General features: G+C 39.0%; 1 protein-coding gene and 1 non-coding gene across 21 annotated transcripts in view; both read right to left on the bottom strand.

The window, feature by feature from the left end:
• TCF4 (transcription factor 4) overlaps positions 1 to 25,369 on the bottom strand; it is a 388,054-nt gene that overhangs the window by 335,280 nt on the left and 27,405 nt on the right. The gene's annotated exons all lie outside the window — the stretch shown is intronic.
• Positions 15,033 to 15,105, bottom strand: TRNAE-UUC. Its single transcript has one exon. It is a non-coding gene; the product is annotated as a tRNA-Glu (tRNA).

The following is a 25,369-nucleotide window of genomic DNA, read 5'->3' as shown; positions in this document are numbered from 1 at the left end:
AATTAGGAAGCCTAGCATTGGTACCTCCCTATAAATGTGAATGAATGAAAATTAGGGTTAAAAATAAGAACACAGAAATAGATGATTTTATATTATTCTTTAATATCCAAAGATATTTAAGGAAGAAATATCAAACATTTTCACACCTGTGAAAATGGTTGCAAAGAAGAGCTTATTTCTATGAGTTTCATGAGTATAGTTTCCACAAATGTCTTCAATGGAAAGCTATGAACAGAGTCAAATATCTACATGGAATCTTAAAAGTTAATTGGCTGGACTATTATTTAAAACACTTATCATTTTCATAATGGTAGGCAACTGCACTAATAGATTCTCTATATTTTATGTATTTGGAATGCCTTCTGCTTCGTTTGCAGATTTAAGGGGAAAAAAATCTACAAACTAGCATCCAAAATGTACTGTAAAAGAAATACAAAAAAGTGTAACCACTAAAAATGTTTCATATTTATTTCTGGATAAAAATGTTTGCAAAATACTTTACCAGCAATAACATTCTTTAAAGAGAAAACAATGCAAAAATAAAAAAGTATTTGCTTCTGATTTAAATTTCTACTCACTGATATTTTTACCCTGCTGCACACAGAGCAATAACCAGCACACACACATACACTCGTGAACACGTGCACATTTATCACAGGAGCATTGCTACTGAGTCCACATTAACTAAATAAATGTTCATACATTCACGAAGGCAAATCTAACAGAAAATCCATCATATTTTTTATCAGCTCTATCACCATCTTCATTTCGAGAAACTCAATAAACATACTTTTGAATTTACAGACACAATTGAAGATTTAATTAATTAAACAAAACCTAAAACTCTTAACTCTGGGAACACATCATCCGTCAGTTGGTAATACTTAACATCTGAGCACTCTCCATTTGTGGTGTGCTAAGTTAAGCACTAAGTCAAGAGGTTTAAATGTGTTTCCTTGAATGTCCACAATGACCTGATGGGTCCCATTTTACAGAGGCTCAAAGAAATAAAACTCTCTTGGGAACTTCTCTTGTGGTCCAGTGGTTAAGACCCCTGCTAATGCAGAGGGTCAGGGTTCAGGGAAGTAAGATCCAACATGCTGTGCAGTGTAGCCAAAAGATTTTTTAAAATGAAGAAAAGAAATTAAACTCTTTTGGACACACTCATTCTATACCAAAGGGGAAGATATAAGCATCTCTGTGACAGTGGAGATAAGGTAATACAGGGAAAAGGTGTGGGCTGTGATGACAGATCTGACAGGTTAGCACAACCAGATCCCACTTAGCAGCTGGTACCTTGAGGTAAGTTATTACATTCTCTGAGCCTCATTTTTCAGAGATGTAAAATGGGCATAATGTTATCAATAAGGTCGGGAAGGATTAAACGAGATAATGGACTGCCTTGGCTAATGCCTAGTACTGTAAGTGCTTGACAAAGATAAGGTTTCCCCTTATCTTCCCCAACAAAAATTACCTTTGACAATATACCATGAAAGTAAAATGTTCTCCTTTTCCATTAGAAAGCAGCAGAAATCAGCCATAGTCTGAATTCATCAAACTTGTCAAGCTGTTCAACGTCCATTATTCTTCTTTATTATATTTAAGGCACTTAAAATAATCTCTCAGTGATTTATTCTCCTTTTAACTAGATGCAGTAATTAGAATATCTTTTATGATACGGCAGAGTTTTCATTTCAGTCAAGGTGTTACTGTTTTAGAAAGCCACCATTCACTAAGAATATTACAACCCAGAAACTAACTGCTTTTATTCTCGCTTTGAATAGAAGCACAAACACAAAATGAAGAGGATACATAGTGGATTTCTATAGCTGAAAGACGGAAACGCTCAAGCATGCAGGAGCCAGTAATTCCCAAAATACCTTTCATGAACTGAAAAACAGATATGTATGTTGCCATGGCATTCGGCAAAATTGATACATTTGAAATTTGGATTATGTCTGAAAAAAAGTATGGTAAGTTCTTTTTTTTTTTCCCTTTCCATAATACTGGCATTAAAAAAAAAAAACAAACAAGCTTAATATGTATTTCCCAGAAGGAAAAATGAAGGCTAGTATAAAAGAGTTCATCATATAGACAGGATCCTGGGTAAATGCAGAAATTATGTATTGTTAAGTGGACGTCTGCTTCCCAACAATTCTATTGACAATACTAAGACCTCTGAGTTCATGTGTCAATATTCCAGTCCAGACTCTGTCCTTAGCTAGCTGGGTTAACCTTGGGTAAGTAATCTAATTTATCTGAGATTCAATTTCCTCAATTGTAAAATGATAACTTCAGTGATAATATTTATTAAGCACTACTTGTGTGCGAGAACTGTTTTAAGTACTCCGTATATGTTTACTGCCTCGTTTAATCCTTACAACATAACTAAGGAGCTGAGTAGTATTATAATCACCCCATTTTCGAGGAAAGGAAACTGAGCCACAGAGAGCTTAAGTAACTCATCCTACAACTGACACCCCAGAGCTAAAGGATTTTGTCTGTCTCACCAAGGTGAGGCTTAGATTATATCATTTCTACATCCCTTACCAGAGCAAAATTCCAAGATTCCACATTGTCTCTTTGGAAGACCTTTTTACATTCTTGTGTGCATGCTAAGACGCTTCAGTTGTGTCTGATTCTCTGCAACCCCATGGACTGCAGCCCACCAGGCTCCTCTGCTCATGGGATTCTCCAGGCAAGAATACTGGAGTGGGTTGCCATGCCCTCTTCCAGAGGATCTTCCCGACCCAGGGATCGAACTCACGGATCTTATGTCTCTTGTATCGGCAGGCGGGTTCTTTTTACATTCTTACTTCTATAAATTATCTATTTATCTCCCGGATCCTGCTTTAAGTTTCTTTGGGTCAGATCCTAATTATACATTTTTACCACAGATGAGGACCAAATGTTGTGGGTCTGCTGCAAAGTCAATGCTTTGTAAGTAAATTCCTAAAGGCAGTCGCTGAAACTTTATAAGGCAGAAATTAATCACCTGTTGCCCTGGGGTCCATAGCCTAATAATTTAGAAAAATCAACATACACACCTATTAGTTCAAAAGCTAACAGTTTTTAAGTAAACCAAAAAAAAAAAAAAATGAGATTAGCACTCAGCTGACAGAAGAGATGGGGATAATATTTAAACCTCAGCATACTTCTAGAGAACTTCCACAACAGTTCACAGAAATCACACACAGGCCCGTGTTATACAGAAGTCTGTATCTGAAACACTGTCAGAGATCAGAGAGCACCATGATTTTGAGCAGGAACTCAGGAATTAAATTGTCCACTTTCAATTCTGGGCTAAGCCAATTAAAAGCCCAGGACCCTGGAAAACTGGCTAAGCCTGTGTGCCTCGGTTTCCTCATCTGCAACATGGGGATGAGAATAGCTGTGACCTTGCGCAATGGTTGTGAAGATTACGCAAAGTTCAACATGGGATGTGCACACAGCTGTGCTCTTGAGGCACCCAATAATGATTATTGTGTGTGTATCCATACAATTCTCCTCCATACTGGACCACATATATATATACTACTGCTGCTAAGTCACTTCAGTTGTGTCTGACTCTGTGTGACCCCATAGACGGCAGCCCACCAGGCTCCACCAACCCTGAGATTCTCCAGGCAAGAGTGCTGGAGTGGGTTGCCATTGCCTTCTCCAATGCATGAAAGTGAAAAGCGAAAGTGAAGTTGCTCAGTCGTGTCCTACTCTTCATGACCGCATGGACTGCAGCCAACCAGGCTCCTCCGTCCATGGGATTTTCCAGGCAAGAGTGCTGGAGTGGGTTGCCATTGCCTTCTCCATATATATATACTGAGATATATATAAATATATAAACACAAACACATAAACATATGTGCATTAGTCGCTCAGTCGTGTCCGACTCTTTGTGACCGCACAGACTATAGCCTGCTAGGATCCACCCTTCGATGGGATTCTCCAGGCAAGAAGACTGGAGTAGGTTGCCATTCCCTTCTCCAGGTATCTTTCTGACCCAGGGATCAAACCCAGGTCTCCTGCTTTGCAGGCAGATTCTTCACCATTTGAGCCACCAGGGAAGCCCATACATAATACATATATATATTTAAATCATGTATGACTGAACAGTTTTATCTTCTAATCAAGCAACAAGTGCTGAGGAAAATGAACCTTTGCTGTTAAATTCAGTGCTGGATTGTACCATTCACTTTTTCTTTCAGCCATTTAGCAAATAATAATTAAATAACTTCTCTAGCCAGATAATCTCGGAGAAGGCAATGGCACCCCACTCCAGTACTCTTGCCTGGAAAATCCCATGGACGGAGGAGCCTGGTAGGCTGCAGTCCATGAGGTCGCTAAGAGCTGGACATGACTGAGCAACTTCACTTTCACTTTTCACTTTCATGCACTGGAGAAGGAAATGGCAACCCACTCCAGTGTTCTTGCCTGGAGAATCCCAGGGACGGGGAAGCCTGGTGGGCTGCCGTCTATGGGGTCGCACAGAGTCGGACACGACTGAAGTGACTTAGCAGCAACAGCAGCCAGATAATCTACCAGAAATAAGGAATACAGTATGATTATGGGAGACACGGGACCTGCCTCTAAGGAACCTATGTGACTGTAAAACAGACTTCAAAAATAATTTCATCCACTGGTTAATTTTTTCATAACTTAAGATTTCCATTCAGGAGGGCACATGGCTGACTATCAATTTCTCTTGGCTTCTGAATTCCAACATGACCTCCTATATGAAAAGATATTTAACTTTTTATATATAGATGTCAAAACAAGAGTAACTGAGTTGAATGTTTAAAAGTTAAAAAAAAAAAAAAGGAGGGGCTTCCCTGGTGGTCCAGTGGCCAGGATGCCATACTCCCAATGCAGGGGCCTAGGTTCAATCCCTGGCCCGGGAACTAGATCCCACATACCGCTACTAAGACCCAGTGCAGCTGTATTAAATAAATAAAAACAAACATTAAAAAAATAAGTTTTAAAAGGGTCATGATGAGCCACTCCAACAGACAATGCTATTTTTATTGTATTTGCAAAATTAATGATAAACCAACAAAAATATTTTCACCATAAGCGTTAATAATGAGAGTGATAATAAGGACCCAAGCAGCAGCCAAGTGAGTCTGTGATGGATAACATTTATTTCTTCTTTTTAATAATAGGAGGGGGTCTTGAACAAGATACAAAGAAGAATCAAAGTCTAGCTTTTGGGATTCCACAAATAAGTCTCCCCAAATTAACCAGATGTACAGCATGTTCTTATGATCAAGTATCAGCAACCCAAAGTAGGTGAGAAAAATAATAAATGTTCAGCTTTGAAGGCTGCAATAATATCACCATTATAATTCATCCCAATAGATCAACACGGGCTTTACATTAACAGCCTTACTTTCAAAAATAGACACAGCACCACCATACCATCTCACACTCGCAGTGTTTGGAAAGAATGTCAGGGAAAGCTCCCAGCACGTGTTTCCATCAATCAGAGTAAGTGAAGAGGGGGAAAACAGAGAAAAAGAAAGAACTGGAGAAAGGAAAGCACAGATCCTACATTGTGTGGGCTGCTGGAGGATCGTATTCCAGCTTCTGAGTAGAAACATTCTCCAAAGTTCCATGCCATTCCAGGCAGATTCCCAACAGCTGTGCAGTCGGCCGTTCTTTGAAACAGACAGAGGCTCTACTACAAATCCACTTTTACAGTTCTGAAACTTCAAACACCTTCCCTGCTGAAGCACGCAGGCTGTACTACTGCCTAAAGAAATGCATTTCACTTTAATTGCACTTTTCCTATTCAATGTGATCAGTGTTGTATTTTTAAAATATGAAGGTGTAAAATAAAATTCTATAACAAGATTCCTAAAAGGCTATGCATTTCGAAATTGTATGATAGATTATCTCATGCAAACAATCTCTGTCAAACCAACAACCATGCTTGTATTTACAATAAAACATCCTGATGGGTTAGAACTGACCTGACCAGTTGTTTAACAAAATTTATTAAAATTTTTAGTTGTTCTGACATCCTGTGGATCTAGCTGATATACAGCTACATAGCTAGTCATCCACAGCCACCACTGGTGTCTATTTATACCCCCTGCGTAAAGAATTTAAGGATTAGAATTGCTCCTAAGAAAGGAATTAAAAAAAAAAAAAAAACAGGTGCAAACTTCCCCAACAAAGCTTTGTCTCCATCTAAATTTTCTAAGATATTTAATATTTCCTAGGCCATCTTTGGGATGTACTCTGTTGGAAGAAAACTTCTGCCCAGGCAAATTCAACTCAGCCAAAAGAGGCTGAAAAACAATGCTATAAAACCCTAGGTTTTGTGACCTGCTGCTCTAGGCCCAGACCTCTCTGGAAAACAAACCGCCATTTGTGATGTAGAAAAACAAGGATGAGCACATGAAATAACAACTCTGCTTTATCAATTTAAACCAGAATTTAAATTCCCATCGAATGTCATAGTGCTCGTCTTCTCTGTTCATGGGGTGAATGAGGGTGTGTGACCTCACCAGGCCTTACCCCCACCCACCTCACCCCACTGCAAAGACCTGGCTCTGCTGTGTGTTCAGATGAACCTGACTCGGCTCAGCCATCTGAACAAATCTAAGTGATGCCTGAAAACCTGAGTGTGTCAAATCGAGAATAAGATTTGAATCCCAATTCCTTAAAACAGCAAATGTGTGAACCGATTTGCTGGGTATATTGTACTTAGTTTATCTGAATGATGACTATGTGAATGTATTGCTTTGTTTTCTGACAGTTCTCAAAGAGAATCCTTCACGGGAGGCGGGGAGCCCCTCACTTTACGTGGGGATTTTTGTTTAGGCAGTCATCTCCAAGCCGTCGTCACAAATTGAAATGATTTGTACAATAATCAGATTCTGTCGTCGCACAGGGACCCTGCACAAGAAAGGAGTCAGAGTGCCTTATTTTTTCTGGTTCCTAGTGGCAAGCTTGCATATGCTGAATATATTCTGACCCTCAGTGCTTACAATGTCCTTGATTCTGACTCCTCTTGCTAATCTCAGGAATATCTTCTTAATTCAAACTAAAACTAAATAACCGATTGTGATTCTGCCCCTTTCAATACATTATTAGCTTATTTCTGGCCCAAATGACTCTTTTGAAAACTACAATCAGAAAATAATCAAGTCCAATAAATCATGTGCTTTTTGAACACAGCCTACCCAGTCACTGTGAAAACAAATTCTGGTGTCCGGAAGTTAATATCATTCACTGGAGGGCCACTGATAATCACAACTTTTAACCTGAAATATGTGCTGAGATCCACAGATTCTCCAAGTTAGATGTCTAGAGTTTTCTAGAAAACTTACTCTATCTTCTCTTAGACACGTCCAGACAATTACTCTTTTCTAATAGTGTACAAAACAGCTGAGTGCTACAGGAGAAAAAACTATTTTAATATTTTAATAGTTTTCTTTTACACAGTAGCACTCAGCTTGGTTGCTATTTTCTCTAACTTCAATACTCAAAAACTTGTTTATCTGGATTCCTCAAAGTCCCTGATTTTATACAAAGCCAAACATGGGCTTGTCATCCCAGAACTATTTAATCCAGTTTCTGACCCCTTATTTCACCCCCAACAGTAGGTCATCCCCCTGTTGATTAGGACCATGTATATCAGTGGTGGGGAGCTACCAACCTGCAGTTAATTGAGCAGGTACCAATATTTCTATTACAGCATTTTCTTTGGTGAAATTACACAGGCCAGAAATTTGGCCTTGTGTATGTGCAGTAAAGTGCCACGTATACCGACTGTGTTATATAAATAATGAAAATTAAATTACAGGATTTTAGGGACACATTCCAAACAATCCATTTTACTGCCAACTACACTGGGCTCATGACCAGCTGTGGAGAAAAGAATGTCCCCCTCCTCTTAAATCTTTATGTATCCATTTTCTTTGATTCCAATAAAAAAAAAAAAAAGGATTGAATAGGGTATCCATTATGCCCAACTTTCTAAAATACCTGAACCACAGTCACTACTGGCAGCCCCCAAAACCTCTTTATTTAATGTTTAGAGCTGCTCAGTTTTGAACGAAATGTCCATTTTCTCCTCACTTTCATGTGACCAAAACTCTAATGCCAAAATCATCTTCTTTATACATTACTCTTTCAAATGCCTTGAAAAACATTCTTCCCCTCCCCCCCATGATGGGGCAAATAGCTAATAATGTTAGTGTTTTGTGTTTTGTTTTTTTTTTTTTAAATAGTGGCACTCCAGACAGTTTTCTATGTGGGTTAGCTTATTTGGTCCTCATGAATCCATGAAGGAGACCTTGTTAACTCTTGCCATTTTACAGATGAGCAAACTGAGACTCGGAGAGGTAGTTTAACTTTTCGAAGGTCACACAGCGGGCGAATGACAAAGCCAGCACTCAGCCTTTAGGGTCTAACTCCGGAACACAGCCTCCCCACCTCTACAGTCTCCTCTGCACAGCGTGGAGCACAGTCACAGCTGTGTCCCACGCTACCAACAACTCCCAGGGCTCCTTTCCTGGTCTTTGCGACTCTCCCCCTCTGAAGTGTCTTCATCTTCTATGCACACAGATTAACCATGCTCGTCACACTTGCCAAGTTACTTTCCTCAACTTATTTAAAATACACCTCAAGAGGACTTCCCTGGTGGTCCACTGGTTAAGAATTTGCCTGCAAATGCAGGGGACACGGGTTCGATCCCCGGTCCAGGAAGATTCCACATGCTCTGGGGCCTGCCACAACTAGAGAAAGCCCGCACACAGCAACAAAGACCCAGCGTGGCCAAAATCAAATAAAATAAGCCTCAGAACATATCATCCTCTTCAAAAGCCTGGGGGAAAAAATAAGATGAGGGAAATCAGATTCAAAAGAAAAAGCACAAAGGGGAAAAAAAAAAAACACACAACTTCTGGCTTCTACTTTTTCTGGTAAAACAGGAAAAATTGTATATTTTCTATGCTAAATTAGTCCCCGAGCGTTAGACTAAACAACATCAAATGGCAATCACCATGTTCAGTCAGCCACTCAGGAAGTTCATGGTGACACAGAAATATCTGAAATTCAAAGGTAATTCTTTCACACACTTGACTTCAACAATCATTTGCTGATGGCTTTGTACGTGCAAAGACTCCTCGGCTTAGCTCTTTCAAATATCTTAATTCCATCGGATCTAGCATCCTTATTTGTTTGTATCTATGTCTCCATCCATCCTTACAAAGCTTTGTGAGGTCAGGAACTATTCTGGGTCCATCTTTTTGATTCCCTTCAGAAATTAGCAAAGAGCCTGACACTAGTTCACACAGAAACAATGGTTACAATTCAACTCAATTGGATTTGTTACATTGATCATAGGTTATCAATAAAATTAAAGTCACTAGAGGTGGATGAATCTAGAGCATGTTATACAGAGTGAAATAAGTCAGAAAGAGAAAAACAAATACCGTATATTAATGCCTATACATGGAATCTAGAAAGATGGTACTGATGAACCTACTTGCAGGGAAGGAATAGAGATGCAGATGTAGAGAACGGACTTGCGGGCACAGTGGGGGAAGGAGAGGGCAGGACAAATTGAGAAGGCATACATATACACTGCCACGTGGAGACTAGATAGCCTGTGGGAAGCTGCTGCCCAGGACAGGGAGCTCAGCCTGCCACTCTGTGACACCCTGGGTGGGGGGTGGGAGCGGGGAGGGAGGCTCAAGAGGGAAGTGAGATATATATATAATTATGACAAATTCACATTGTTGTACAACAGAAACCAACACAACACTGTAAAGCAGTTATCCTCCAATTAGAAAATTAAAAAAAATAAAATAAAGTCACTAATACCTTATAAATAATTTAGGTTTACTCTTGACACTTCGGACATGGCAAAGACCTTCCACCTGTCTTAGAAAACTAGCTATTCCACTGCTTTGTCAGGCCCAAGATGAATTCCTTTTAAAATAAATTAATTACTGGCTGACGACCAATGTTTCAAACACCAAAGAGGCATTTCTTGGGAAACTTCATTCACCTTGCCGCCGCCACCTTAAGTCAGTTTTTCTTTCTGTTAAATTACCAAGAAGGGGAAAGTACGGGCCCCAGAACATGCCAAGGCTGAACCCGAAAATGATGCAGAGATGACACGTACCGTACCAGGAGCACTGTTTTTATATATCGCTTAATGGGCAAAATGCCACCAACGGGACGGCGGCCGTTCGGTTGAGGGAGCAACCGCCATCACCAACAGCTGCAGAAGCCCCGTCGGAGACACAGCCTCTCACTGAAGCTCATTTCAGCCATTGTTCCTCATAATATGATCTAAAGGAACACTCACAGGATCTCATAGAAAGTTTAAATGTTGTTTGATGAGAGTCATTAGGTATTTAAATCAGGAATGAACGGCACAGCAAGAGAAGCAATCACAGTAGGGTAAAGTAGCTCACCAACCTTCCAGGGTGTTCTCCCCACATATCTGTACTCACGGATGTCACACTAAGAACACGAACCACACAGGGAGAAAAATCCCACAGGTGCCAAATCCTGATTCAGGTATAGATCTGAGTGTGTATGTGTGTGTTTAAACACACATACATATCTTTTCCCCCTACCTGAAGAATGTCCACTATTTAGTAAGTCAATAAAACATTTTTATATGAAAACATATATCATTTTTACAAGAGAAACTCAGACATCAGCAAAATTCCACATTTGCCATCAACAAATGAATAGTTTATATCAATAATTCTGAAGGAAATAACATCACATGCGGCAGTCAATGTCCTCTTTTGCTGGTTTTAATGTCTGAACTTCATTCAGGCAACAATGTTTGCTTCTTTTTAAAGCCTTAAGATTAAGACTCATGGTATTTAACAGAAGAGAAGGCAAAATGACATGGAATGAAAAACAAGTGCGACTTCTTTAAAAAAAAAAAAAAAAAAAAAAAAAAACCACCTCAAATACCCAAGAGCATTGGTTTAAAACTGTGCTTTTCCATCCGGGTAAACAGAAAGGGTGCCCTGGAATACACAGTGAGATGGGATAAGCATCAAATATCAGATGTCTTCCTGAGCTTCAACTCGTGGCTCATTTTTTTTTACCAGCATGCAAATAAATTTCAAGCTCTGGGTGGCAACTTTCAGCCAAGTCCTCAAGCTCCTTGTGTTTATGTATTTACTCTTGTCTTTAGTTTGGGTGGAAAAGTTTACGAAGCTCTTCAGGCTATTGTGTACCTAAGGGATCAGTAAATATCAAGAATGTGTATATGGTATATCATCATATTCAAGGCTTTCAGGGTGGGGAAGCTAATGGCTATTCTCAGCATATGTAGATGACATGAAAAGACTTAAAAGCTGTGTCTTAGAATCAGCCTCACAGAGCCCAAGGATGTTGTAACATTAGACAATATCAAGCCCAATCAACAGAATCCACTTTTTCCATTTAACTTTAAAGAGAAATCTAGACAAAAGAGTTAGCTGTTGTTGTTCATGGCTCAGACGTGTTCAACTCTTTGTGACCCCATAGACTGCAGCCGGCCTGGCTCCTCTGTCCATGGGATTTCCCAGGCAAGAACACTGGAGTGGGTTGAGAGATAATATATATTTGGAAGAGAAAGAAGGCAGAAAGGAAGGGAGGGAGGGAGAAAAGGGGAAAAGGGAAAAGAAAGAAGAAGGAAAGAAGGAAGAAAAGATGGAAAGTCATACCAAAGTATATTAAGATGGAAAGTCATACCAAAGTATATGAAAATCACATTTTTAAACAAATATTTGGAGATCCATATTTAAAAGAAAATCACAATTAGCTGGTAAATAGTTCTAAAATTATCTAAAGAAAAATATAAAGTGGCTCAGAATTTTTAAAAAGATTTTCTAGAACACTTTTAAATGAGTGAAGCCTAAAGTCACCACAGCAACTGAGAAGACAGAGTCCTAATTCCATTTTAAAGGATTACAAATGTTATATATTAGACTCTCGTAATGCAATTACCTTCTCTACTTAACTACCTCAGTAAAATTTAGAAATGTGATTTTCTATTCTCTTAATGTTAATGTGGATTAAAGTTAAAGGGAGAAAACAGAACACTTATTTAAGTGAGCAGGGAAAATGTCACAGGATATACTGCTGCTTTCATAAAAAAGGGTATACATTGACTTTGACTTCCCTACAAATTCTGCCTTGGCCATGGTCAATGAAAGTAGCAGTGTCTCCCTCTGGGATCCTACGGCATTTGAAACTCTCATCATACTTTTTATATTCTGCCTGATATTAATTCATGTGTACTCTGCTTTAAGTTAGGCAAGTTATAAGATCACTCAGAACATGGGTTTTTGTTTGTAAAACTGAAATAAGCTACTCTTGAGGATCTAAAAGGATTAAAATATACTTGTGAGAGTACCCTAGAAGTTCAATGAAAAGCACAGTTATCATCACATTCTGCTCGGAAGGTGCCAAGCAGGGTGGCCATGTGCAGCACTGTACGCACACCTCCAGGGGACGCCAGGCAGTGACCCTGGCACCACCCGGAAGCCGAACATCTTTCCCAGAACAGACTTTCACACACATTTACTACTCAATAATGGTTTCTGAAACCAAAGTGAATTCTAAAAAAAGTAAAAGAAAACCAGATTGTTGAGATTAGCCAAAAAACTAATAGAGGCTGCCTGTTAATACAAAAATCTGATGAGTGACAGGGATCAACAGCAGGGTGTTTCTTTCCCTTTCTTTGTTCAATTCAAAAATACTTTGGCTTGATATCTTAATTGAAGGTAATTTTTTCCTGACGCATACTTGTACTTTGATAATGTTCAGATGCTTCACAAGGAAAAAGATGTTTTGAAGCACTAGGTCGCCTTTATATTTCTTTCCCAAACAATATCTTGTCCCTTCACTGAACTTTAGAGGCAAGTGACGGACTAAATCAATCAGCCTGTGTTCTGGGGTTAACCATAGTTTGTTAAAACTTGGAAGCTCAACTAACACAACCTGTAAAAACAGGAAAACATCATCCCTTAAGTCAAACATGCAAACATTAAAAAGAAAGCTGCCTACAAGCCAGCGAAAGTCATCAGTTTGACTACCTGAGCCAGCTGGAAGTCTCCAGCAGACTGACAAATTTTCAAATTAATTTGGTTACTAGTGTACCCATATACCCAGTGCACGAAACACAGTAATTCAACTTATGTAAAAATCATACACTGGTAACATTTTCAGAAATTTGACTTTTATCTAATAGAAAAACATTGGGGGTGGAGAGCTGACTTGACAGTATCGATGGTGAGGATTTGCAAAAAAGGATGAGAACACTGAACAAAACGCAGCTCCTCGTCAACTTGCCCACTGAACATTTTATGTATATTGTATGCATTCTCATTAAAAAAAACTTTGTTGTTATCCAATTCCTACAACAGCCAGAATGAAAGCTATAAAACTCAGTTAAAACTGAGATACAGAAAAGTCCCTAATTCTTCCTTCTCAATATGTTATATCAAATGTCTTTTAGTAACTACATTAGAAGGCAATTACAGCTTAATAGCTGTCTAAATCCATTATCAGTGTACATTTAACCTTTCAATATTTAAAGATAATATTTAATTTGAGCAAATTAATGGACTGCCTGTGAGACCAAATACATCTATTTAGTCTTTCTGGTTTTCCATCAACGATATTTCTCTTTAGAGACTGGGTCTTGTGACAAGAAGTCTGGTAAAAATGGAGTTCTTTCTATTTGTAGTTTAAACAGATATTAATAAATGAGAGGCCAACCTAACCCCAAATGAGATGTAATGTCCTTATTAACTACATGTGTCGTCTACCATCAACAAAGCTGCTTTTAATTCTCTGCAGATTAATCTGTATCATTAATAGTTAAGTGAACTTATATACCTTTATCTTTTAGTGTGATTTTTTTTTCAAATTCCGAATTGTTTAATCTCTCTGACTTTAAAAGGATTGAGTAATTTTCCAGAACAGCATTTTTTTCCCACAATTTGCCCTGTATTTCACATCCTCATTCAAGAATAATAGTGTTTAAGAACTATGATAGTGGCTTTAGTGTCTTGTTTTATTTTCAGAGACAAGATCAATCAGCAAAAACACCACTGTAAAAAGAATGCAGCATAATTTCCCAGCATTGTATTAATAAATGCAAATGAATAAGATATTAAATTAACCACAGTTAGGTCCTCAGCTATGAAATGAAAACTGTCCAAATGAAGGTTTGATGTTTTAAGGCCTACTGTATTAAGAATTTAAGGAGAATTTTCTCCACAGTAAAGTAAATACACATGCCCATGTTACCTTTCTTTTCTTAAAGGTTAAAATCAATCACATTGTTCACTAAAATAAAGTTACTAAATCATCACATTTCACCTTAATTCAAGTACATTAGCACCTACCAATCTGAAAAATTTCAAGAATTTGTTGACATCTTAGTCACATTTTGACAGGTTATAATAATTCTAGTGTGAGTTAAGTATTTTTAAAGTAACTTAAAATGTAGCTTGTCCATGCCACTTATTGCTCCAATTTCCACTTTATGGAAGTTCTCACGGTCCCGAAATCCAGAACCAAGTTGGTCATCACGCAGGAGTCTGTGTCACACCCAACTCCTAATAATGCCTCTTCCATCTCCTAAGACCACTGGAACCGTGTGTTATGTAAACACACAATTCTGTCGGCAGCATAGGTCATGGAGAGGATGTGACCACGAGTTGACCACGAGTTGTTTGGACTGAACCCTATTAAGGACTCTACATAAACTATTAAGATTCTGGTGAGCAAGTGTAGAAATGTGCTCATCTTGCATCTGGCCAAGAAAAGCTTCCTGTGCAAGCTCCCCTGCTAATTACACCTGCCACCTACCAACTTGCAGCGACCTGCATCTTTCTTCCATCTCTCCCAGCCTTCCGTGTGCAGGGGCAAGTTTGCAACCCATCAAATTCCTGTTTAAGTCCAACAGTTTTCCTCTATAAAGTCTGTCTTTCCACCCCCCACCCCCACCCCCCCGCCTCTGGCTGTGCCCGGTCTTAGTTGCAACATGCAGGATCTAGTTCCCTCACCAGGGATTGAACCCAGGTCCCCTGCATTGAAAGCACAGAGTCTTAACCACTGGACCACCAGGGAAGCGCCCTGTAAGATCTGTGTCGGGTCTGATTTTTAATACTGCCACAACCTATGTTTTAGAGTAAACACAAATCTATGTTTAAACACAAACCTATGTTTAAGAATATCCAATGTTTAATTTGCCCCAAAACTAACATGAGAAAACGACCAAACTAATATTTTATGATTAGAATTCTTAACAAAACAATCCAATATAATCCTTAAAATGTCTGTCACTGTCATCAAACTTTTTGTTTAGTGTTTAAAAAAAACAACTCTAAATAGAGAAAATATACGTACATGGTTTAAGAATCAGGGTCATACAAAAGTTATACATCCCTACCATACTGCTCTTTATTTCCTCCTCAGTTATCCTCAGGTAATCAGTTTGTTCCTCGTGTTTATTTTTTAAATGCAGGTACAGTACTCATGCCTGGAGAATTCCACGGACACAAAAGCCTTCGGGACTACAGTTCAGGGAGTCACAGAGTCGGACATGACTGAATAACAATTTTTCACCATTTTCATGGCAATATATACGTATATTCCTATTCCACCCCCCACCCCCCGCCCCTCTGTGCATGTAAGGTAAACTTCCAATTTCCTACACTGGTATGTCTAAGACTAAACTATCACTTAATTTTTTTATTTTTTTAGCCATACTGTGTGGCTTGCAGGATTTCAGTTCCTGGACCAGGGACTGAACTCATGTTCCTTGCAGTGGAAGGCTGGAGATTTACCCTCTGGACCACCAGGGAATTCCCTGAACTATCACTTTTAAGTGGGAATATTTTTAAAAAGTACATGAGCTGGTTGAAATATACAGAGGATCCATATCAACCACAGTTCTATTTGTATAACCACCCAATATCTTCCAGATCTGAATACATAGGAAAATCCTCATTAATCCAGCAAAAGCCCAACATCTAAATTGGAATTTTTGAGTGTAGTTTTCCTATTTAAACCTTACTAACTTCAATCACAGATTATAAAACTGGGAAGTAATCAAGTAATGATCATTAGAAATAAACCTCTTTAGTTATATTCTATTTGAACAAAGTAACCCAAAATTATTTATTCCCATACAATGTCTAAGCATTTCTCATGGATAAAATTAACATCAGAGTCACCCATTCTTAGGTTACAAAATGTGTATGGATAAGCCTGAAATGAAGGATGTCCTTTTTTCTTAATAAATGATTTCAGGCCAAACAAGTCAAGAATTAATATTGATGCCTTAAAAACCAGATTGTTATTGTTTTTAACCAAATTTCCCATCAAAAAAGATAATGCCAAGGCATTTCTCTTTGGAAGGATATGATACTTTCAAAGCATCATATCCTCCCAATCAGGCTTTATTCTATTATTCATTAAAGTAACTTAAAGGAATTCTAGTATATTCCCAACGCAAGACTTGAGAATCGGTTGCCCATCTGACTTGTAATGGTAGGTAGCAAGAAAGAGAGCTGAAGAAGAAGCATAATTTTTTGAGAAAGACATCAGAAAATTCATTGAGATTTTTGTATACATTAAAAAATGTGTTGTGTATTTTCTGCCCTTTAAAAAAGTTAGCATCATCAAAGCAGCTACCAACACATGCCAAACACCAGACATTCAAACGATGAGACCAGCAACATCAAAGCCAAATAGAATGAGTTCCCCAAAGCAAAAGCAAAAAAGTAATTGTTAGTTAGACTTCCGCTTGTGGCCATCAGAAATGTTACCTTAATTTGGCCTTAATGACCTATAATCAGTCTTAGCATATGGCTTTTAAGACTGCCATTATTCAGCTTGATCTATGGATATAATGGAGCAGAGCACAACTGCAGGTATAATTAAAGTAAGTTCCTGTAACAGTGGAATATGTAGTACATCGCTAATGTGTAAATGACTAAATAACTTAATTAGGTGAAATGAAGTGCACTTATAACCACAGATACTTAAACCAAATCACGATAACACTGTGTACACGAAATTTTTTTTTTCAGATGTTTCTTTAAACAGTAGGGCAAAGAAATACAAAGGAACTGGGACTGATAAAATGAACACTGGTTAACACTGACTCTGAATGGAAAATGAAAAAACAAAACAAAAATTCTTTCTAGAGGTCAAAAAAATTACAAATAATAACGAGATTTTTTTTCTCAAAATTAAAAAAAAAAGTTGATATGGAAAGCAAATAAATATAAGAATGACCTAGTATTTTGCTTTTGGCTCCAAAGTTTTATTTTGGATACATATTCTCTTTTATGTTAATAATTTAAGGATTGAGAGGTACGAAGAGGGATGAAGACTAAAATCCCTGTACACAGCCTGAGTTAAAGTTATACTCTGAGGGGATTTCCTAAACGTTAGTAAGTAAACCTGCTGTTCTGGGTTTTGCCATTCCGTAAGTGTAAACAACCACGACAAACGATCATGTGGTAACACCTTTCTGGTTGTACCAGGAGAAAAACACGGATGTTAAAATTCACCCAAAAAGGCTGCTCCCTGAAGTAAGATAAAGCAGCAGACAAACACAGCGGGAAATGAGTGCGAAGTGCACACGTGGGGCCCTGATTCAAAACACAGCTGCTGGGTCTAATTTTAGGCCAACTGGCCTTGTCAGTGTCTCTTAACAAGGAAAATGTCCCCACTGAATATTAGAAGCTCTAAAAAGAAGGGGGAAAGGCACATAATAATATTCATTAGTTATCTCTACCATGGCTACTGTTTTATGCAGAAAACATGCACCAAAACTTCTCAGTGAGAGAAGCTGAGCCAGTGCTGTGAAAGGTATTTCAGTGAAGGAGATTTTACTCCCAAGAAATGACCCACAGAGATCCAGAAATACACGGGCCCAAATCAGAGATACCAAGGGAACGCTTCATGCAAAGATGAGGACAATAAAGGACAGAAACGGTATGGACCTAACAGAAGCATTAGATATTAAGAGGCGGCAAGAATACACAGAACTGTACAAAAAAGATCTTCATGACCCAGATAATCACGGTGCTGTGATCACTCACCTAGAGCCAGACATCCTGGAATGCGAAGTCAGGTGGGCCTTAGGAAGCATCACTACAAAAAAGCTAGTGGAGGCGATGGAATTTGAGCTGAGCTAGTTCAAATCCTAAAAGATGATGCTGTGAAAGTACTGCACTCAATCTGCCAGCAAATCTGGAAAACTAAGCAGTGGCCAGAGGACTGGACAAGGTCAGTTTTCAATCCAATCACAAAGGGCAATGCCAAAGAATGCTCAAACTACCGCACAACTGCACTCATCTCACACGCTAGCAAAGTAATGCTCAAAATTCTCCAAGCTAGTCTTCACAGCACCTGAACCAAGAACTTCCAGATGTTCAAGCTGGATCTAGAAAAGGCAGAGGAACCAGAGATCAAATTGCCAACATCTGCTGGATCATAGAAAAAACAAGAGAATTCCAAAAAATACCTACTTCTGCTTCATTGACTATGCTAAAGCCTTTGACTATGTGGATCATAACAAACTGGAAAATTCGTAAAGAGACAAGAATACCAGACCACCTTACCTGCTTCCTGAGAAATCTGTATGCAGGTGAAGAAGCAACAGTTAGACCGGACATGGATTAATGGACTGGTTCCAAACTGGGAAAGGAGTACATCAAGGCTGTATATTGTCACCTTGCTTATTTAATGCTGGCCTGGATGAAGCACAAGCTGGAATCAAGATTGCCGGGAGAAATATCAATAACCTCAGATATGCTGATGACACCACCCTTATGGCAGAAAGCAAAGAACTAAAGAGCCTCCTGATGAAGGTGAAAGAGGAGAGTGAAAAAGCTTTTTAAAACTCAACATTCAGAAAACTAAGACCATGGCATCTGGTTCCATCACTTCATGGCAAAGAGACAGGGAGACAGTGGAAACAATGGCTGACTTTATTTTGGGGGGCCCCCAAATCACTGCAGATGGTGACTACAGCCATGAAAGTAACAGACGCTGCTCCTTGGAAGAAATGCTATGACCAACTGAGGGTCAATGCCTAGGCAGGTTGATAAGTCCGGGGTCCCTGAGGAGGAGAGAAGGATCTGGGACTCTTAAGAAGCAGGAAAGGACCAACGTATTTATTTATTTTTCTCTACATTCCTTAGTCTTAGTCACATAAAATGCTTTTTTCTTTAAGCCCAAAACTGATGATTACACAACAAACAACTCAATTTAAACTCTGTACTGGGGATTATAGGTTTTCCCTGGTGGCTCAGACAGTACAGCGGCTGCCTACAATGCAGGAGACCGGGGTTTGATCCCTGGGTCAGGAAGATCCTCTGGAGAAGGAAATGGCAACCCACTCCAGTACTCTTGCCTGGAAAATTCCATGGATGGAGGAGCATGGTAGTCTATAGTCCATGGGGTCGAAAAGATTTGGATACGACTGAGCGACTTCACTTTCACTTTTTCTTTTCACTAGGAATTATATAACAACAATGTATCTGCTTGAGGACGTTTCTCCTTCTTGAAAACCTTCTCACTAATCCTTATACCTTAGAATGTATGGGAATAGAACTGGTAAAATGTTTCTATTGTTAAATTCTAATCCTGTTACCTTAAAATGTAAATTGCGGGAGTGGGTCTAGTAAGATTTTTACAACCTTGAGACATTCTTTTGATTTATTGTAATAACTAATTTAAAAAGTATATATAACTCCCTTGCTTAGACAAGCGAGGGGGGCACTCTCCATCCCTTCTGATGTCTGATCCCTTCTGATGTCACAACCTTTCTGTCCCTTTTTCATACTTTAATAAACTGCTACACAAGAGCTCTTGAGTGATCAAGCCTGGTCCCTGGTTCCGAAGCTAAATCTTCTTCTTCAGAGATCACGAATCCAACACCATTCACCATAAGCTATCACAACCTAGACAGCATATTAAAAAGCAGAGACATTACTTTGCCAACAAAGGTCCGTCTAGTCAAAGCTATGGTTTTTTTCAGTAGTCATTCATGGATGTGAGAGCTGGACTATAAAGAAAGCTGAGCACCGAAGAATTGATGCTTTTGAATTGTGGTGTTGGAGCAGACTCTTGAGAGTCCCTTGGACAGCAAGGAGATCAAACCAGTCAATCCTAAAGGAAATCAGTCCTGAATATTCATTGGAAGGACTGATGCTGAAGCTGAAACTCCAATAATTTGGCCACCTGATGCGAAGAATTGACTCACCGGAAAAGACGCAGATGCTGGGAAAGATGGAAGGCGGGAGGAGAAGGGAATGACAGAGGATGAGACAGTTGGATGGCATCACGGACTTGATGGACATGAATTTGAACAAACTCTGTGAAACAGTGAAAGACAGAGGAGCCTAGCACGCTACAGCCCATGGGGTCACACAGAGTCAGACACGACTTAACGACTGAACAACATCTCTGAATGTCCACGAGTTTCACAGATGTTACACAACTGCTAACATTTATTGAGCTCTTACTGTGTGTAAGCCCAGGGCTAAAACTGCTGTACTTGGACATGTTCATTCTACCCTCACAACACTATCAGGCGGGTCCTCTAAGTAGGTCCTTCGGTAAATGAAATAAAAAACTTTATTTTACTTTATCAAAAGCATTTGCTGCTGCCGTCAAGCAGGGCAATGAAGCATCTGTCTACTAACGTAACCGTTGCCTCCCTTGATTTTTCCAGAAGGGAGACACATAGAAATGCTCATAAAGTGGTCTCTAGAGCCTTACCTCCAAAATTGTATGCAAAATATTGAATCTTCATGCTGCCTGATTGACCAAGACAAGCACCCTGTCTTTTATCAGATTCCCAAAGCACTCTGTAGCTCCAAAAGCGTTCAGACTCCCTCAGCGTCACACCCCCGGGCCCGGGCCAGACTTGGAGCATCACATGCCCCCAGCGCTCTCACTACTCCATTTCTAGTTTCAGAGAACTACCTGTGGTGTTCCAAGGTCACAAAAGCACAGACCTTTTGTCTAGAGACTTCCCACTCACCTTTCAAACCCCAACAGACATGGCAGGCTTGATGAAGTCCCTTTGGCATTTACCTCCACCCCAACAATTCTGACCTCCCGGTGACACATACTCACTTCCAAAAAATTTACCAAACAATAGGATAACATTTAGTGTACATGCTCATCTCCTTCCATGTAAGCTCCTTGAGATCAAGAACTATGTTATTTATTACCATTTTTACTATCTTAACCCATCAACACAGTCCTTCACATATAGTATGGGGTCGATAAATTTGCTAAATTATCGATAAATATATAAACAAAACACTATAAAAATTATCAGTTAATGACTCTGTGTCTAAGAAGGTACTATATGACACAAAATTCAAAAGAAACGATCTTTGTGTATATTGATTCAAAAACCTCGTATTTGTTGATCCTAGTTCCACAAAGAACCTGACAGACTCCTTACAAAATTCTTTCAAATAATGATTTTTGACAACTTTCTTCTTTCATCTTGTACTCTAATTTTTAAACAGTTTGTTCTGCTTATAAAAAAAAACATGCTCATGATATCATGTATGCACAATAAATAAAGTGTATAAAGAAAACATATATTGCCCATACAAGAAAATATGTGACTATCCATGTTTTTTACAATTTCTTTTTCATTTTCAAATAGACAAATTCACTCTTTGAGATTTAAAGTGAGTTGTCCAATTGTTCAAGATCATGGAGCTAATAATGGAGAAGAATGGAACCAGAAGCCCATCCTTTCTAACATGTAGATCTAAAATATCTCTCTCTAGATACCAGGCTTCCCTAGTGGCTCAGAGGGTAAAGAATCCTCCTGCAATGTGAGAGACCTGGGTTCAGACCTTGGGTTGCGAAGATGCCCTGGAGGAGGGCATGGCAATCCACTCCAGTATTCTTGCCTGGAGAATGCCATGGACAGAGGAGCCTGGTGGGCTATAGTCCATAGGGTCACAAAGAGTCAGACTGACTGAGCGACTAAGCACGCAGAGTTTGCAAGCCATGTCCTCCCCAACCCTACCAATATCCAGTTGCTGCCTGTTTTTTTTTTAAGTTTTACTGGAATGCAGTCTTGTTCTTTGGTTTACTGGTTACCTACAGCTACAACTGCTACAACAGCAGAATTCAGCACTTGCAGCTGAGAGTATATTGCACACAAAGTTGACATTTATTAGCTGGTCCCTTACAGAAAAGAATTTGCTAATCTTTGCTCGAGACTATGCCATTCTAGTCTTGGAAACATGTATTTATTCTCCAGGTCTAAAGAATGATTTCCTCTTTTAAGGAAAATTCCTTTTTCAGATGCTACATATGTAAGAGGTAAAATGGTAAAACCCATAACATAAGGGTCTGAATACTCGTATGAGCTTCCTTTTAAATTTTTTCTTTAAAAAAAATCAAAATACCAAGATGTATATTCGAATCAAAATGTCCTGCCAAAACCCAAAATATTTATTAAAGGAGGCACGAGCCATAAATGGCAGTGAGAAAGCTCTGGAGAGAAAAATCAGTTCACTGACACTTAATACAACCCTCCACAGAGTCTCCTCTTATGTATGGCCACGGACGTCCTGCCCCTACTTGGCCCAAAGAATCCAACTCACCCAATAATGCGCCCCAAACTTTAGTTCCACCTTCTTGATCTTTGCCTTAACTAAATACTAACTGAACACTTATCTAGTTAATACTCTTTTTTATAAAGAATTACCTCAAAAAATAAAACACCAAAACTTAGCCTTCTCCTAAGAATAATATCCATAAAATCCAGGCTCAGTTGTGCTAGTTACATTTTTTTTTTAATAAACAGCCAGTCAACCAGACAGAAAATAGACAGACACGACTACTGAAATTAAAAGTTTCTATGTTCTCTCCTTCTCTAGCTAATAAAAAATATTCAACGATAATTCAATATTCCACCATGTCACTTCTCAGAGAACTCACTTAATTGTTCTTTGTTTAATTTTCATCAGCTGTACACTCAAAGACATCAGAGGGATGCTCTGGGGAATAAAAGAGTTAGTGAATAAAAAGCTTGATCCATAATGAAAATGTCATGCCCCCTCCAGAACCCGATGTACATATTATGTGAAGGGATACATGTGTGAGAACATTGCAACCAAAGAGACACAGATGTACAGAACAGTCTTTTGGACTCTGTGGGAGAGAGAGAGGGTGGGATGATTTGGGAGAATGGCATTGAAACATGTATAATATCATATATGAAACGAATCACCAGTCCAGGTTCGACGCATGATACTGGATCCTTGGGGCTGGTGCACTGGGACAACCCAGAGGGATGGTACGGGGAGGGAGGAGGGAAGGGGGTTCAGGATGGGGAACACATGTATACCTGTGGTGGATTCATGTTGATGTATGGCAAAACCAATACAATATTGTAAAGTAATTAACCTCCAATTAAAATAAATAAAATTATATTTTAAAAAAAAGAACACTGCAACCTCTGCTCATTACAGAAATTTTTTAGAAGTCTGCCAAGAGAAGAAATAAGGCAGACGTACAAAATCTCTCCTCTTACAGTTCCAGTACCTGGACTAAACCAAGGTTTCCCCTCTCCCTACCGCTAAGGCCTTGGACAACATGCAGGGGATTCTGAGTCGGTTTCTTCCTTAGTGGTTTGCTTTCACGGCTTTACACAAGACAGTGAACATAAGAGTGCCTCAGTGAGTGTGAATCCTCCCATCCCGAATCTGGGCTGGTGTTTTATCTACATGCAAAATATATGTGAAAATGCCAGAAAAATGTTACAGTCATGAGAAATTCGGGGCTTCAAAGATGGCACTCGTGGTAAAGACCCTGCCCGCCAATGCAGGAGGTGCAACAGACTCGGGTTCAGTCCCCAGGTGAGAAGATGCCCTGCAGACAGGCATGGCAACCCACTCCAGTATTCTAGCCTGGGAAGTCCCATGGACACAGGAGCCAGGTGGGTTAGGGTCCACAGGGTCGCAAAGAGTTGAACACAACTGAAGCAGCTTAGCACGGACACATCAGAAATTTATGTGACTCTGAAAATCTGATAAATACACACAAAAAAGTTTAGTGGTTTCCAATGACAATACTATGACTAAACTTAAAATGAGCATGATCTCATAGAACTATCACTCCTCTTAATTAGTAAATTCAAATTTTAATACATATATATGATTACTGAATAACTTATTAATCAAATCTAGAATTTATTGAATAAAAATAAAATTTAACTTAAATTAGCAGATCAAAGAAAGCCTCTCTGAGAAAATAGTCTTTCAGATAAAGTCTGAATGGAGTTAGTCAGGCAACAAATGAGAGGAAAGGTTCTCCAGAGCATGTGCAAAGGTCCTGAATCAAGGAAAAGCTTGTCAAACTCCAAAACCTATAAGAAATTCAATGTATTTTAAATACAGAGTGCAATAGGAAACAAGATCCAAATGAGGCTGGACAGACACGTCTAGGATATGTTAAAGAGTACAAAAGTTAGTGTATAACACTGAAAGTGTTTATAACAGTGCAAAATACTGAAGATGGGAGATGAAATATTTTGTTTGGCATTTTTAAAAAACTCACCTTGGCTGCTTCCAAACATAGATTCAAGGAAGAAGTGGAAATACAGTCAGAAGACTCCTAGAGTATACCAGACAAGAAATGACAGTCCTTCACTTCAACTGGTCAAAGTAGAGGTGGTGAGCAGAACTCCATGATGATTAGATGGGGAGAAATAAAGGGGCCAATGTGTTCAGATCTCAGTTTAATCAACTAGGTGCATGGGAGTGCCATTCCTAAGATACAGAAGTAAGACAGAAACTTTTAACTTCAGTATATTAAGGGTAGAGGAGGAAATCAAATAAAATAGACAGCTGACTCTACAAACTGACACTGAGAAACACAAATGATACTACAGCAATATATATGAGAGCTGGTATCTTAGAAACAAAGATGATTCAGGAAGAAAATACACATGAGAATGAAAGTAAATGTACACCAACTGCCTACTGTGTACTGGATATGGGTCAAGGGCATGGCAAGTATTATCTTACTGAATTCTCCCAACTATCCTGTTTTTACCCACTTTACAATATGAAAACGCTGCTAATAACTAGATGATAACCAACCCAATATGATTCCAGATTGAAGCACTGTGCCATACCGCCTCTCAGCAGAAAAGGAAAAGTGGGTCCAGGTAAGACCCCCAAGGGACTCAATTTACAGTTCAGGCAGAAGAGCAGTCAGCAAAAGAGAGGCCGAAAACCAAACAAACAAACACGAGCAGAAAGTGATAGAGACACTGAATTTCCAACAAAAATAAATGAATATTCTCTTAAAAACTGCTAAGAAGTTT

This window comes from Oryx dammah, unplaced genomic scaffold, assembly GCF_014754425.2.
Source record: "Oryx dammah isolate SB20612 unplaced genomic scaffold, SCBI_Odam_1.1 HiC_scaffold_22, whole genome shotgun sequence".
Lineage (NCBI taxonomy): Eukaryota > Metazoa > Chordata > Mammalia > Artiodactyla > Bovidae > Oryx > Oryx dammah.
The sequence above is the reverse complement of the archived record's forward strand: the minus strand, read 5'-3'. Positions and strand labels throughout refer to the sequence as shown.